The sequence below is a fragment of the Pinus tabuliformis genome, chromosome J (genome assembly GCF_031772625.1).
Source record: "Pinus tabuliformis cultivar Carrire ecotype Pingquan chromosome J, CPIR1, whole genome shotgun sequence".
NCBI lineage: Eukaryota > Viridiplantae > Streptophyta > Pinopsida > Pinales > Pinaceae > Pinus > Pinus tabuliformis.
The window spans coordinates 821,940,084-821,958,213 of NC_142295.1; the positions used below are offsets into that span (position 1 = coordinate 821,940,084).

An 18,130-nucleotide genomic window follows, 5' to 3' on the forward strand; every position below is an offset into this window, starting at 1 on the left:
CAAAACTTTTTCAACTATTTTACCTTCCTCAAATATCTCACCATGAGACCTTGAGTAACCAACCCAATTAATGTGTAAAAAATGAGTCTACATTCTCACACTCTTTCATACAAGAAAATATTTTAAACAAGAAAATCATCACTTACAATTATAGTAATTGATTTAGTGGAGACAATAAAAATATGTTGGCGACTTTTAGTTTACATCATTCTATCAAAATTTGTACTTACAAAAAGATTAGAATGTCAAATCACAATAAGGGACACCTATGAGCCTAATAACATAAGAAATAAAATTCTATAGAGAAGATCATTGACATTCATCATCTTTAATGACTCCACATCATCCTTAAGAAATAATTCATTCCTTTCCTTAAACAAAAGACGAGAAGAGAAAAAGAGCATCAGGGATTGTACCAAGCTACCAACTATAACGTCTTACATATAAAATATGCTTCAACCACATCTCCTACAGTGGTGAGGCTGCAATCGGAGGTTTACAACTCCCATGCTATAGAACCTTTTGGAGTGGTCAATCATCCGAGCCTTGTGAGTAGAGTGACAAATCAATCAATACATAATCTTCAATGGTACCATTGCATGTTACGTGCAGAATGTGCTACGTCAATTTTTATAACCATATTTCGATTTTTGAGTGTTTACATTATTAATCCCATATACCGTCCTCCCCGGTACCCACAACATCGATATCTTGTAGATAGCGCTAGCTTCCACTTCACAGTGAAATCAGCCTCGGTACTCCCAACATCGATATCTTGTAGCTAGTGCTAGCTTCCACTTCACAGTTAAATTGGTGTTAGACATATAAGTAAAAGATCCATAAAACGTATAATATTTGGGGCCAATTAAGGTTTCGATTGTAGGGATCAAATAAATTTGCATTCGCATACAATTTCTATCAGATGACAAATTGTATTGCACACAAAATCTTATTTTGTGCCTCATCCAGGCAATTCAAAGCACATCCAGAGTCGGATTTTGGGTTTGGAGAGAGTCCAAATGGTAGCTAACCCAAAAGATTGACTTGAGAGATGTGAGAACATAATAATGTATTAATTTGTTCTTTCAATTAATCGATATCACTCACTAATATATATAATTTTTTTCAATATATATGTAATTTTCTTTTATATATATATATATAGATTATATAAAATATTTTAGAAATTTACAAAATATAAAGAGAAATAATTAACTTGATTCATTTATATTTATTTACAATACCATTGGCTGTGAGGATAGCCATGGTAACTACTACCACCAGCAGATATTTCGTCTTTTATATGGAGGAGAGAAAGCTTTATGATGTTTGTCCGCGGGAATTCAATTTCATGCTATGTAAAATGGATTTAAATGTAATGAATTAACCATCGTAGATTCATTTAGCCTACTTCCATAAGAAGTATTTAGATTCTTTTAATTACTAATATTTTTTATTTTCTAATAATTTTGTTTTAGATAATTGTGAGGTTTTTAATGTTTAGCTCTAATTCATTTGTAAAATAAAATCTGGTCAAATATATATGTTACAGTTTTATAAATAAATTTTGATTGAAAAATTAGATACAAAATAGAGAAATTAATATTTTATAAGAATTTTGCTGTCACAAGTCAATGTAATTTTGTAATAATATTTATTTTATTTTATTTTCATATTGTTCTATTAAATTAAAAAAAAAAAAAACCAATCTCACTTTTTAATTGAATTTTCTTTTTCAAAAATGTACAAAGTCTTATATTTCTTCTAAATGGCATGTATCTCTTTTTATATTCTATATTTTATATTTCAATTAATTTGGTTAATTTCACTGGAAACTCACCTAACTAAACAATCTGAAATCCATGGAAAATTAGTTTCAATATCACGTTATTGCTTTGACGAATTCAATTCCAATAGGATATGCAGGACAATTTAGATATCAAACAAGATTTCGAACATTCCTCTATGGGCCTCGCTTGAACGGCCCACAGGCTCATATAGACTGTCACTAATAATGATAATTTTATAATATTATAATATATATTTTTTTTATATAAAAATCGATAAGGTGGTTGAAACAAAATATTCACTAAACCAATCAATCTAAAATCTTTAACAACTAAGTATGGGGTCAGCTCGATTGTTGACAACTAAGTATGGGATCAGTGGTTGATTGGTGTCCTCAATTGTTGACAACTAAGTATGGGATCAGTGGTTGATGGGGTCCTAAATTGTTGACAATTAAGTATGGGTTCAGTGCTTCATGAGGTCAGCTAGAGTAATAAAGTAAAAAGTGACATTGAAGTTTCAAATCCATCCAGCCTGAAGCAAAAAAAAAAAAAACTACTCCAATAAATTATTGTAACTGTATTATTATCATCCAGGATATTGTGAACCACCATCCCAATAAAATATTCCAACTAACCCCTTATATGAATGCCTTCAAGGGTCCGCAGCCAAATTGGACGGTCTTGAAAAGGACTCCTGCTACACTTATACACACTAATAATACGACTCTGAATGGTTAGCCAAAACGGTAGCTAATATCAAATTTGGAGATTTCAGAAGAGCGTACCTATGTTTGTCAATTCATCATCATCACAGATCAGGTGAGGTGATGACTCAATACAGATGGTGAGGAAGACGATCAATACAGATGGTGACGAAGACGAGGCCTGATGGCCGCCTCCAATGGAACAGAGCACGACCCTCATTCATATCAACTCCTTCAGTTCCTTCGGGAATGCTCCAATCGAAACCCTGCAACAGTCTTCCCACAGTGAGCAGAAGCATGCGCATGGCTAACCAAATGCCCGGGCAGGCCCTTCTCCCATAACGAAACGGTATATATGTGAAATCATGTCCGTTCACGTCTATTGAACTGTTGATAAACCTCTCGGGCTTGAATTTTAGGGGGCTTTCCCACACAGCTGGGTCTCTGTGTATACCCCACGCATTGAACAAAACCTCTGTGCCCTCCGGTACATAATACCCTCCCACTCTGCACGGCGCCGCTGCAACATGAGGAAGGAGTAGAGGCGCCCCTGGATAGAGACGTAGATGTTGGGTATTTTTGAATGGATGGAAAATACCAAAAACCAAGATTCAAACACACAGAGGCAATGCTCTGTTTTACTTTACTCCAGGATCTTTTTGTGCACAGGAAGACTTAAAAAATTTCACTGAGAGACAGAGTATTTCACTACCATAAAAACGTTCTATTCATTAAAAACTGATACAAACTTCATCCTCTTTTACTGAGGGGGATTTACCACTGTAAAATCATTTTTATATTCACTGCTGTGAAAAACAACTTACTGCTATAATAAAAAGTTTACATAAGTTTACTGCTTTAATAAAATTTACACAGGCTTACAAAAATTCGCTCCACCATTTTCTTTATGCACTGCTGTGCAAAACCACACATGGTTTTTTGCTACTCCTCAGTTTTACAAAATGGCCAACACCACCATTACAACCCACGAGCATAAATTTTTTTGGCTCGTTCATAAAAAAAATCACACGCACCTGTGTTCTTCACTTCATTACAAAAATGGTCAACACCAAAAAAAAATAAAAAAATAAAAAAAAATTACCAAGTACCAATACCCCATACAAAATTTACTTAATGAGCATATGCGCCCATACCCCCGATATATAAAAAAAACATTAAAATTTAAACTTACACCAACCTATCACATATCACAATAACTATGAAATAATTACTATCATGGCGGTCAAACATATTTTTACACCACGCAATGCTTTTAATGCACCTCATATGCAGCTTTGGTGGATCAACGGTGGAGAGCGATGGAGTAGATCCGACGGTGGACAACAATATCGGAAACCCATTTTCTGCAGAGCTTTAGCTTCTGGGATTCTTACGTTGCGTTACGTCAGTGGTGAACCACGTGTCAGCTCCATATTATATCGGAGCTCCTTGCCGGATTATTCCTTCGCCGGAAAGCTGGTCCGAGAAGTTCCAGGCGGGTAGCTGAACGTTTTCTGGCGGTTTTGGTTGATAGCGTCTGCGTTGAAATTAGATTTCAACACTCCCCTTTAATTTCAACAGCTGGGCATTCGGTCATACCCAGACACTTCCTCAAAAATTCAAAGCTCTTTTGATCCAGTGGCTTTGTCAAGATGTCTGCTACCTGTTCTTGAGTCCTGCAATGTTCTAGGACAATTTCTCCATTGTTCACCAATTCTCTGATGTAGTGAAACCTGGTATCAATGTGTTTCGTTCTCTTATGAAACACTGAATTCTTTGACAATGCAATAGCTGAGCTATTGTCACAAAAAATCACTGTCGCTTTTGCCTGCTCTTGGCCTAAGCTTCTCAACATTCTTCTCATCCAAACTGCTTGACATGCTACTGCTGTAGCTACCACATATTCAGCCTCTGCTGTAGACAATGCTACAATGGACTGCTTCTTAGAAGCCCATGAGATGGCTCCTGAACCCATATTAAAAACATAACCGGAAGTGCTCTTCCGATCATCTACACTTCCAGCCCAATCACTATCTGTGTACCCAACCAAATCTGAATGTTCTGAGGCATGATATAAAATTCCAAACATTTTGGTGCCTTTGACATACCTCAAAATTCTCTTTGCTGCCTGCCAATGTGCCTCCTTCGGCCTCTCCATGAACCTGGAAATTAAACTAACAGCATACATTAAATCAGGCCTAGTTGCTGTTAAATACATAAGGCTGCCAACAATACTTTTATACAAGCTAGGATCAAAATCCTTGCTGCTGTCCTCTCTGCTGAGTTTTAATCCCATCACTGTGGGAGTGATGGCAGCCTTGCATTCTTGCATGTTAAATCTGCCCAAAATTTGATTTACATATCTTGCTTGAGATATAAAAATTCCTTTTTCATTTTGATCTACTTTTATGCCTAAGAAGTATCTCAACAAACCCATGTCAGTCATTTCAAATTCATCCTTCATGACTGATTTAAAATTCTCAATAAGATAAATATCATTTCCAGTGAAAATAACATCATCTACATACAAGACAACAATTAAAATTTTACCATCCTTTTCCTTGATGTAGACTGTGGGTTCTCCTTCACATTTTTCAAATTCATTATCCAATAGATATGAATCTATCCTGCTGTACCATGCTCTTGGCGCTTGCTTCAACCCATAAAGAGCTTTCTTCAATTTGCACACTTTGTGCTTTTCACCTTTCTTCTCATATCCGAGAGGCTGTTCCACATAGACCTCTTCCATTAACACTCCATTTAGGAATGCTGATTTCACATCCATTTGGTAGAATTTCCATTTGTTTTGTACTGCTATAGACAACACTGCTCTCACTGTTTCCATTCTTGCAACCGGTGCGAAAGTCTCCTCATAATCTCTCCCATACTGCTGCTTGTACCCTTTGACAACCAGCCTTGCCTTGTGCCTTTCTATCTTGCCTTCAGCATTGCTCTTGGTCTTATAGACCCATTTCACACCAATGACTTCTTTGCCTTTTGGTAACTGAACCAAATCCCATGTTTTGTTTCTCTCTATGGCATTCATCTCCTCATCCATAGCTTCTATCCATTTCCTATCTTTAATTGCATCTTCGAAATGAATAGGATCATCAACATGACAATACAAGGCAAATAAGGAATTCATTCCTTCATCATAAATGTCACTTAGATTTCTAAATTTCTTACCTCTTTCACTTGGTGTGCAAGTGCTTGAAGATGCACTTGAGTTTCCTCATTGTGGTGTGCTTGGAGAAGCACTCTCATTTATCCTCAATGGTGTCCCTTGTTGTCCTTGTGTTGGCGCTGCTATTTGGGGATGCATTTCAGCGACTTCCTCTTCATCTTCATCATGAGACAAACAGTTTTTAACATTCACTGTTTTCTCTATGCTTCCATCCCAAGCTTCTTCCTAAATGAATTGAACATCCCTTCTTACAAAGAACTTCTTGGTAGATGGGATGTACAGCCTGTAGGCTTTGGATTCATCACTGTATCCAATGAAGATGCATTTCTCTCCTTTGCTGTCCAACTTCCTCCTTAGCTGATCTGGTATGTGTGCATAGGCCACACACCCAAAAACTCTCATGTGGGTGACTCCTTGCTTTCTCCCACTCCATGCCTCTTCTGGCACTTTGTTCATGACTGCTTTTGTAGGACACCTGTTCAATATATAAACTGCACAATGTACAGCTTCAGCCCAATACTCATTTAGCAAATGCTTTGCCTTCAACATGCTCCTTGCCATCTCCATGATGGTTCTGTTCTTCCTTTCAGCAATTCCATTTTGCTGTGGGGTGTACCGAGTTGTGAACTGTTTATGTATTCCATTTTCTCTACAAAACTTTAGGAATTCATTTGAGATATACTCACCTCCTCTATCAGTTCTCAATACTTTTATGTGCAGCCCGCTTTGGTTCTCCACAAGTGCTTTGAAATTTTGGAATTTCTCAAAGACTTCACTTTTGTTCTTGAGGAAATATATCCAAGTCTTTCTTGTAAAATCATCAATGAATGTCAAGAAATATATGCTGCCAGCTAATGATGGAGCTTGCATTGGTCCACACAAATCTGAGTGGATGATCTCTAAGGGTGCCTTTGCCCTTATACTTTTCCCTGATGGAAAACTCTCTCTATGTTGTTTGCCCAATATACAACCTTCACAAAGGCTGTCTGGCTTCTCTATCAATGGTAATCCCTTTACCATTCCTTTTTTGCTCAATAAGTTTAGACCTCCAAAATTTAGATGCCCGAATCTCAAGTGCCATAACCAGTTCTCATCCTTTGGCACGCTTTGGAAGGCCTCTTGGGTGACTGCTGCCATTACATTTTTGTTTTTCAAATCTGCCCTGATTCTAAGAGGGAACATCCTGTTCCTTGTCATCTTCACTTCAACAATGCATCTTTTGCTGGGTGGTATATCCATGATGGTGCATACATCATTTTTAAAGAAAACATTGTACCCCTTATGGACATGTTGTCCAATACTCAAGAGATTACATCTCATTCCGGGGACATAGTAGACATCTGCTATGGTTTTCCTTTCTCCTTGTTTTGTAAATATTTTTATCTCCTTTTTTCCCATAACAGATACTTTACAATCAGTTCCTAGTGTGACCTCTGATTTCAAATTCTGATTTAAGGCTGAAAAGAGGGCTATATTCCCTGTCATATGGTTGCTGCAACCTGAGTCTAAAAACCATATGTCCTCACTATGTGTTTCAGCCATGTTACAAGCTAACAGGACATTTTCTTGACTGCTGTTTTCTCTTGTAACATTTGCATTTTGGCTGCTGTTCTTATCATGTTGTTTCTTTCTACAATCACTAGCATAATGTCCATACTTTTTGCAATAATAGCATTGAACATTAGATTTATCATACCTTTGTCCTTGAGCCTGATACTGATCTCTTTGTTGGCTGCTTCCATGACCTTGGTTCTGATTTGGATTGTTGCCTCTTCCTTGTGCATTTGATGGGCTGTTCCTTCCACCTCTGTTCTGGCTTCTGCCTCTTCCTCTTTTGTTTCCCCTGCCTTGACCTCTTCCTCTTCCAAAGGACATCTGGGTCTTGAAGGCTTGCTCAAGAGATGAGTTTTCATTCCTACTCAACCTCTGCTCATGTGTTATCAGTGATGCATGTAGCTCATCAACTGAATAGTTTGAGAGATCCTTTGTCTCTTCAATGGTGATGACTGTGGCATCAAACCTTGAGGGTAAGACCCTCAATATTTTCTCCACTATTCTTCTATCTTCAATTGTTTCTCCATGAGTTCTCATTTGTGTGATTACACCAATCACATGAGTGAAGAATGATTCAATGTTGTCTGACTCCTTCATGTTCAAGTTTTCAAAATCCTTTCTCAGCAATTGTAGTTTTGCTGTCTTCACTCTCTCCATGCCTTGATAGGCTGTCTTGAGGGTTTGTCATGCTTCATTTGATGTTTTAGCTGCTGCTATCCTTGGAAATATACTCTGGTCTACTGCTAGATGCAACAATAAAATGGCCTTTGCATCCTTCTTCCTATTGCTCTTCAGGAGATCTCTCTCTCCCTGAGTTAATGCATTGAACTCAGTTTCATCTGCTGGTTCTTCAAAACCATCTTCAACTATTTCCCATAAATCTTGAGAGGCAAACAGGGCTCTCATAGTTATTGACCAGTAGTCATAGTTCTTCCCATTAAACTGTGGGAGCTGGGTGTTAAACATACCCATACCAGTGCTTGTGCTAGCCATTCCTTGACTGTGTATGTTTAAAAACAACTGACTGTTTCTTCAGCAACACAAAAAAAACTTTTGAAATACCTGAATCCTTTGATGTCTGAGTCTTCTGTCTGCCTGAGAAGTTTTGCTGCAGCAACAACCTTCTCCCTTCAGCTTCTTTAACTTCTTTAAAGAGCCTAAGCCTGCTCTGATACCACTGTTGGGTATTTTTGAATGGATGAAAAATACCAAAAACCAAGATTCAAACACACAGAGGCAATGCTCTGTTTTACTTTACTCCAGGATCTTTTTGTGCACAGGAAGACTTAAAAAATTTCACTGAGAGACAGAGTATTTCACCACCATAAAAACATTCTATTCATTAAAAACTGATACAAACTTCATCCTCTTTTACTGAGAGGGATTTACCACTGTAAAATCATTTTTATATTCACTGCTGTGAAAAACAACTTACTGCTGTAATAAAAAGTTTACATAAGTTTACTGCTGTAATAAAATTTACACAGGCTTACAAAAATTCGCTCCACCATTTTCTTTATGCACTGCTGTGCAAAACCACACATGGTTTTTCGCTACTCCTCAGTTTTACAAAATGGCCAACACCACCATTACAACCCACGAGCATATATTTTTTTGGCTCATTCATAAAAAAAATCACACGCACCTGTGTTCTTCACTTCATTACAAAAATGGTCAACACCAAAAAAAAATAAAAAAATAAAAAAAAATTACCAAGTACCAATACCCCATACAAAATTTACTTAATGAGCATATGCGCCCATACCGCCGATATATAAAAAAAAACATTAAAATTTAAACTTACACCAACCTATCACATATCACAATAACTATGAAATAATTACTATCACGGCGGTCAAACATATTTTTACACCACGCAATGCTTTTAATGCACCTCGTATGCAGCTTTGGTGGATCAACGGTGGAGAGCGATGGAGTAGATCTGACGGTGGACAACAATATCGGAAACCCATTTTCTGCAGAGCTTTAGCTTCCTAGATTCTTACGTTGCGTTACGTCAGTGGTGAACCACGTGTCAGCTCCATATTATATCGGAGCTCCTTGCCGGATTATTCCTTCGCCGGAAAGCTGGTCCGAGAAGTTCCAGGTGGGTAGCTGAACGTTTTCTGGCGGTTTTGGTTGATAGCGTCTGCGTTGAAATTAGATTTCAACAGTAGAGTCTCTTTCACGATGGCCTCCAAATACTTCAACTTCGGGAGATCCGATTCCTCCAAAATGCGCTCCCTTCCAACTATGACGTCCAGCTCCTGCTGTGCCCTTTTCAGCACATCTGAGCATTGCAGGAGAGTTGCGATAGCCCATTCCGTTGTGTTGGCGTAGGTATCCGTTGCCGCGCCGATCATGCTCTGCAAAATAAAGGACATCTCAGTTACAGGCTTCTTTAAAAAGGTAAAAAGGTAAAACATGCTTCCTAAAAAGGTAAAACAGGCTCCCATATGATGAGAGGGGTAAAACTGCCTTGAAGTTGAAAAGGTACTGACTATAGCAGTGGCCTTGACAATGGTGTCTTCGCTGCAAAACTCTTCGGCTTTGTCCACCAAAAGTAGAAGCACGTCTATCAGACTCTCGTCATTCTCCTTCTTCATACAAAGGGGGCTGTTATCTATCACTCTCTGCAAAAACTCATCCCGTCGCCTGTGTAACTTCTTCATTGCCCGCTCGCAGCCTTGGAGATCTAGCCATCTAAGGAATGGAATATAATCCCCAAATTAAACGCTCCCAGTAGCTCGCTAGTGCTGACGGTAATTATATTTTTAAATTCTTCCACCTCTTCCCTGCTGCCCAGGTAGCTTTTGCGAGTGAGGATTAATCTCACCATAATATCAAATATTAGCTCCACCACAATCTCTCTCACGTTCACAACAGCCAAGCCTCGCGGCCTTTGATTCCCATCTTCGCGCATCTCTCGAACAGACCACGCACTAACTTTGACATCAGGCGATAGAAGATGCAGCGTGAAGATCCTACGCAGTTTTCGACACCGGCTGTCACGCCCCCAATCTTTTTTTCTTTTATTGGGCGGGTGCGGCACCACCAACGCTCACCCTTTTAACAGATTTACGTTATGGACTACGCCTTAACCAGCAATATACTTAATTCAACACTTTAATTAAGCAACCGCATTAATCTTTCATCAACATACACATCATTATCATTGCTCATAATAAACATGAAACCGAACCATATAAATAACAATAACACATATGTTTCACGGGAGGGGCAACTCCCAAACGAGTTCGCCCGAATCCTTATATTATGAAAACCATTCAATAATACAATATACAACAATACGTGTTGCCGGGCAAGATCCACGGCCAACACAACTGATTACAACAAAGGGCAAATGCCCATAAAACCGTGTGTGCGCACTATGGCGGAGTTAGCTCACCCGAGCCTCAACTCCCCAACTCGGCCATGCACCCACCGTGTCACCCGTTTACCCAAACCGTAGACAACTCGGGTCTGCGCACAATTCGTGCCACCGGAATGTTAACCTGCAGCCAACTCGGCCTGCGCATAACCTCGTGCCACCGTGTGACAAACCTCTGCTGAACTTCGACCTGCGTCCACGTTTAACACCTCCGCCCGTCTACACAACCAACTCGGTAAAACAGCGCACTATCTCTTGCTGCGCATGAGATGTGCGCATAACATCTGCGTTTTACCCTTGTGTGAGTGTAGAGAGAGAACAACCAAGACTTCTTCTGCCGGATATATATAATCCTCTGCACTATTCCTGAACGTACCAAACGCTGATACAAATCTGCGCATTAACCTATATCCGTCCTACTGTCTGAATACCGCCCTCCAAAACCCCAACCTGTGCACTGCTTGCTCTGCTGGGCGTATGAAGGTAGCTGTCTCCGCGTGTTCTGTTCACCGATAAACTTACACAGACTTCCTGCTCTTTACCGCGTGCTTCCACCATAGAACAGCCTTCAATAAGCGTTCAGCCGATGTACCAAATCTGACAGCACGTTCTCACATAAAATCTCTGCGCATCAGTCCAAGAGAGGACACCCAAACTCTGCTCACTTATATGTTCGAACTGCTGCTCAAGTTCCGATATAATTCGTCTCTTTAAACCCGCCTTAGATCTGACTGCGTTCCGAGTATCAATCTCTGCGCTGCCACCATGCAATGCGCATGAGATATGCGCATAATTAACCGCTCGGAATATCAAGAGACTTCGTTGTTCGTTTATGATCCAAATGGAATTTCACCATGCCATATATATATGCGTATTATCATTTCTCAAGGGATGCATGCCATCATAAGCCGACTCCCAAATCCATGACAATACGCCACATATGCATATCGGCTCAATCCATTTTCGTCCATCACATATACGTCCTTTTCATGTTATAATGGGTGCGTATTATTCACGGCTGACCACATCATACATAAAGGCCACGTATAACTATTTTATTATATTTTATTTCTTTCCATTATTCTTCATATATGCACTTCTTTATATTTTAATGGCCACCTCCATTATATATATATCAGCCACGTATTTGCTTTAATTTACATTATTTTAATCTTATTAATTCCACATATATTCGTATATGTGTCCTCCACTCATATAATATGCTTCGCTCCCATATAAAGGGGTTCTCCACTTACGTTTGCCCCATTATCATATACGTAAGCCCCACATATTATATTTTAATAATCCACACATAATGATATATGCGTTCAACACCATATAATATGCGCCCTTCTTATGTTTTAATGGCCGTCCATAATCCATATAAGGTCACGTATATCATATGTCGTTCGCTTATATTTACATGCTATTCCATACATGTGTATAAGCTCTATTTTATGCGCTCCAATATATCTGTTCGACACTTGGCCACATCTCGGCCAATGTGTCTCCATATATCTCGTCGCACTGCAACTCTGTTTCGTCGCACTATCCTGCAGCCCCGTCGCACTATCGGATGACCGTGTCCGCTCGTCGGGTGGTCGTGCCCGTGCTTGTCTGCAGAACCGCGTCCTCAACCGTTGCCTTACGCCCGCTTTGTCGAACCGCGCCCTCGTTCCGTCATGCTGTCCACCGCATTTGTCATTTGGGTTGTTCGTCCATCGAGCGTGGGTTGCCCATGGGTCGTCCGCCCATCGGGTTGCCCACCAATCCATGTACCGTGCCAACTCACCGGTCTGCCCATCTGTGGCTCGGGTGACCGCACCTTAGCTTTGGTTCATCGTCCAAGTGTCGGAGGTTCACCCCAAAACGTGCCCGTCGTCGTGCACGGGGCGCTCGCGCCATCGTGCACGCCTGCCCGAGACTCCAGGGAGTTACACCGGCGGTCATATGGATCGAGGCCAAGCAGATTACGATCGTAGCCCAAATGCTCGGCTCCCGCAGACTGTGCCCTGTAGGCGAGGTTCATGTCGTGTGTGGTGAGACACTCCCTGGTGAGCTCCCATGAGGTGACTACCAGGACCTTGCGAGATCCGAATTTGAGAAGCATGAAGCGCCCATAGGTCTGGGCCAGGTGGTAAAGCGTATGATGAAGAGGTAGCTTCGCGTCCAGCAAATGAAGGTGTCCAATAATGGCCTAAGCAGTAGGCCTCGAAGGCGTGCTCAGATTGTGCTCCCCCTTGTGGAACAATAGGAATTTAGTGTAGTGACATATTGCGAGCAGAGTGATCCCAACAATGGCCACCATGAGACCGCCCTCCATAAAATCGAGGGTTCGTTCCATTCTCGTCTGTGAACGAATGTGTGAAACGGGCATCATAATTATGTAGAATCTGTAAATGTAATGAATGGCGTCATAATTATGCCATCTCAATTTCTCTAGATAACTCCATTGTAGATTTTATGAAAATTCCTAATTCAGGAATTTGTGGACCACAGAAAATGAAACAGTAGTTTCTGTTACTCAAATTCTAATAATTCTAAAATACTTTAGGAATTGGATGACCGCCCACAAATCACTGTCTCTAAGTAAAGGTAAACGTATGTTTTCAACATAGAAATTTTACATCAAACTCAAATACACACAGTTGCAGAGGGTAAGGGCTAAGGGCTATAATGGAAAATTAAGATGTTCCCCTCACTTTACCGAGAAGATGCGCATGTGATAGGGTTTTCAACCGTACACGAAAAGAAGCATGTAAAATAAATAATAAATTGAATAAAAAAAAATTATTCAGCACTTGATTTCCTTCATTATTTTAAGTTACATTAGTTTGTATCAATTTTTTTATTTTTTTAATTTTGAATGTCAACAAATTATTCAAATTTATTTAATACCATTTTATATTGTGCTTAACTCCGGATCTGTCTGGTGCTTAATTTTCCATCAAATTTGATTAAATGTATTCACTTTGGGAGATTTGATCTCTCTTGATGCTTCATAGTTAGGATGAATCTAGGCTACTTTGATATATATAAGTTTTGTAGCTAAGATAGTTTACTTGAAGCTTTCTTGTTAATCCGTAAAACCTAATGAACTCATCTTCTATAACATAAAACCTGATAAGAATATATACCTCTGTCATTGCAACAGTCCAAGATATTAATTATCTTTGGATTAATTTTCTTTTTAATGTTATCATTCGACCTCTTTAATAAAACACAAGGACAATTGAATCTAAAATAAGTTGTTATGAACATATTTTAATGAATTTTCATGTGTAGTTTAAAACCAATTGTTAACACAATCTAAATTGCGACTCTAATAAAAGTTAATAAAACAAACAAATATAAACAAAATGTATGACGACATGGAAAAAAAATGTGTTTGTGTTTCTCTTTATGCTCAAGAATAAAATTTCAAACATATCAAATAAAATGAATAACATACAAAACAACGTGGAAAAATCCAATCTTTGAAGGTTATGTAACAAAAGTAAGCACACTTGTTTTTCCCAAGATTTAGCTGGAAGACACGCATCCATAGAGCTATATGGTCTGTGTAGTGTATCTTTATTGAGTGGTTTTCTTTGCCAAATTACATATGAAAATTGTCGAGGGTTATGATATTTGTTGTGGAAATTAGGATTTATTTTGATCTAGCTAAAAGATTTTATTGCAATGTATGTCTCACAATAACGAAAAATACATTTAAATAGGCTAAATTAGAGAAGAATACCATGGAAGTAACCATGGGTTGTGAAAACATGGAGACTGAAAAATCTTCATCCATAAATTTACTATTTATCTAAATTTTGTTTTTAATTTTTTACTTTTAATTTTTAATTTTTAATTTAATTTATTTTGATTTTTATGTAATTTGACTATTAGAGAAGAAGATCATGGGGAAACCATTGGTTGTAAAAGCTTGGAGCCAAAAACCCTCAATCCATAAATTTATTATATTATCTTAATTTTATTATAATGATTAATTATTAATATTTTTTTTAATTTTATTTTTTATGTAATTTGACCATTAGAGAAGAATACCATGGAAAAAACCACGGGTTGCGAAAATATGGAACCCAAAACCATTAAATAAATTTACTATTTTATCTCAATTTTATTTTAACTATTAATTATTAACTTTTTTTTTTTTTATTTCTATTTTTTTTAATATTTTATGTACTTTCAACAAGTCAAGGTGTTTACATAACATAATATAGTATACTTCTGAGCCCAACATTTAACAAATATTCACATATTTAACTCCTACATATCTAATGTCTAACACCTTCACGTCTACTCCATTTTGGGTTGTAGATCGTCTCCTTGCGCAACTAAAATTATATGATATAGTTATATATTTTAATATATTATATATCTTATTTTATTTTATAATAAACCATATTCCACTAATAAATTTTGTATGTTATAATATATTAAATGTATTATGTATGGAGATGAATGAAATGGAGGTAAGTGGGTCTACACCGTGGTTGGAATTTAGAGTTAGCATGTGTCAATCTTGACGCACGAAGAGAAGCAAAGATTGATTCATTGGTAGGCTCCATAGTGAGTGCAAGAATCCTCTCATAAGAGTATTGTTTAAATTACAGTGTCTAGAGAGGGACTCGTTATCCCAAACAGCTAATTTGAGTGGGGCTAGTCAGCTGGTCAGGCCTCGAACTAGTCGAAGCACGATGGAGTCAAGTTTGTTAGAAGAAACTCGACCTGTAACCAAGATTAAGATCTTGACTTGACCAAAATAATATATGGGCTTTCACAAGTGAATCATTGACATCAATTTAAATAGGGTTCAGGCATAGAGTAAATTATGTTGTGAACCCACATAGCTGGGTCTGGGACAAGAAAGTAGTGAGATAACTGTTGTGAAAGATAAACCAGAGAGAATAAATTTTTGTCTTTGTATAAATATTCATGGGTATGGTGATTCCAAGAGAGAAAAGGGTGTGAACACCTTTTTATCCAAATAGATTCTTTATTAGAATAAAGTTGGCTACCTATAGTGATCGCAAGGGCATGGGATGATACAATAGCACAATATGTCCTTGGTCATTGACGAGGCTCGTGGACAAGAAATTTAATAGCCAAAAGAATCATCCACAAGATCAAGAGTAATTAGAAGAAGAAAATGTGGCAGGTTGAGTGACCAATGGAACAAGTTTGAAGGAAGTGTTATTATGCTACCTCACCGGGGAAACCCTTGTAGGGGAAAAAATAGTTGGAAGATGAGGCTTTTTATACTCTCTTTCTCTAAATGCAAATGGATGCAAGGATAAAGAAGTGATATATATAGCGTTTGGGCTACTACAGTGCACAAACCCTCTCTTTTTTCTCTCTTCATATCCACTCTTAGGAACTTTTCTCATATAGGGAACAAAATGCACTTTAATATAATATCACAACTTTTCCTCCTAGTGGCCTAGTTATAACATAACCTAATAGCATACTAGTGGTTACATTTGACTCCTTCAACTCTTCAATAGAGCTACAATATTGGCTTTTATTAGTCTTCTTCATCATCATCATTTGACTAGCACCATTTCCATGAATAATGGGGGTTGATGTGGTATCCTCTTGAATCATGGTGGTAAAAACATGAAGGTCAAATTTTGGGCAACATAGATTTTGCATACGAAATTTGATTGAAGAGATTCTTACACCATTAAAAAGTTATATGTGTGTATAATATTGATAGGGTTGTGGCCTATAGGAAGAAAACATTTACCTCTAAAAAATTATGTTTGGTGCCTCAAACTACTTCCAGAATGTTTCATACCCCAATTTGTCAAACTAGGACTCACGAGTAAAAAAGTTCCTATGAATTGGTTTCTCCACTTTTTCCCCTATTAAAGAATCAATATTAATGACAATGAATATAATGATCCATTCTAAATGAGAAAATAAATAAATAAAAATAAAAATAAAAATATAAAATAAATAAATAAAAATATAAAATAAATAAATAAAAATAAAATAAAATAAAAATTATTTGATAGTGAAAAACTAGCTTCAAGCACTATCAGATTTAATGATACTAGAAAACTATATCCTAGCTAGTAGCACTAAGTACAAAAAAAAAAAAAAAATTGTAGAAACTTTACATGAGGAAAAATTAGGTAATCCTTTCTTGAAAAAATTTTTACTAGTGAGAAAATTCCTAGAAAGAAAAAGATTAGAAAAAGGGAAGATAAAAAATTAATGTATCAAGTTTGCAAGTTATCAATTTAAGTAGTAATAGGGCTATGGTATTAAGGTCATCCTCTAGTCCATTTCATCTAATGAGAAGAGGATATATTATCTATCCTCTTGCATCACTTTAATATAATTATTATTAGGCTAACCAAGGAAGATTTTATTCCATATCTTTTAGGAGTAATAACAGGTCTCTTTTTAGGGTGACTTTTTCTTAGCATCTTGTATAAAATTTTTTACCAAACTATAAAGTAAAGAAAAAAAGAAAATTCAATAGTACCACTTATTCATTATCTTATTATAAAAGTGTCTCTTGTAGATTTAAGAGGACATCCTCCAACAAATAGATCTCTTGGAATTCAAAGTGTAGGAGGACTCAAGACTATCTCAATTCTCTTTGTTCAAGCACTCGCTTTCTTTGGAACAGGAAAATCCACTACAACTAGCTGAAAAAGAAGCATGCAAGCTACAAATAAAGAATCTTCATGAAAATTTCCATGTTGTTTCTAACCCTCTTTTGATTTTTTCTTGTATAAACATAAAGAACTTAAGAAAAAATTCCAATACTAAAGAGTCACCCTTCCTTCGTGTGAAAACTTAGCTTAGCCTATGTATTTAGGTTTCATACTTTTAAAATGTTTCAAGATATTTTATTTTGATGCACATAATTCATTAGCATGATGGTAAATATTTAGAAACTTAAAGAATTGTTGAACCCATCTATGTATTCAAGCACAAGGATCATTAAGCTCATGAATGTAATTAGGCACATTTGCAAAGGATTATAATAAAACTTCTTTCGATTTCCTTAATTGTGCCATTGATTACCTTGGATTTTTCTCATATAATGTTAATTGGTTTTTATTGCACCCCTATCATATTAATGATTCCCTCATCCTTGCATCGACCTCTCTCAAAGCCTTCCATTCTTTTACAACTTTCCATTTCCAATCGCAGTTGCTCTTGTCAATTAGCAATATGGTTTGAAATAATTACCATAGAATGTTATTGTTATGTACCATGTGTAATGGGGGGTTCAGTAAATTGCGATAAGCTTAAGAGTGTTGATAACATAAGATCCAAAGCTAAGGCCATGGAGATTTTCATAAGGGCCATGTGGCACTCCTTCCTTGGAAAGTTCCAATGATCAGATTCAAGGATTGCTTTGGAGTTTATTAGGACTTTAAGTGGAATGGAAGCATTGGTTTGAGATTTAATGTTGATAATAATTGGTGAATTTATCAATTGAGCTACAGGAATTCCCTTGCAAGGGGAAAGGTAGTCCAAA

The 18,130-nt window shown here is 37.4% G+C and overlaps 1 pseudogene; it reads right to left on the reverse strand.

Annotated features, from left to right (window-relative positions):
• Positions 1-2,332: 2,332 nt before the first annotated feature.
• Positions 2,333-12,967, reverse strand: LOC149229234 ((+)-piperitol/(+)-sesamin synthase CYP81Q1-like; annotated as a pseudogene).
• Positions 12,968-18,130: the final 5,163 nt, after the last annotated feature.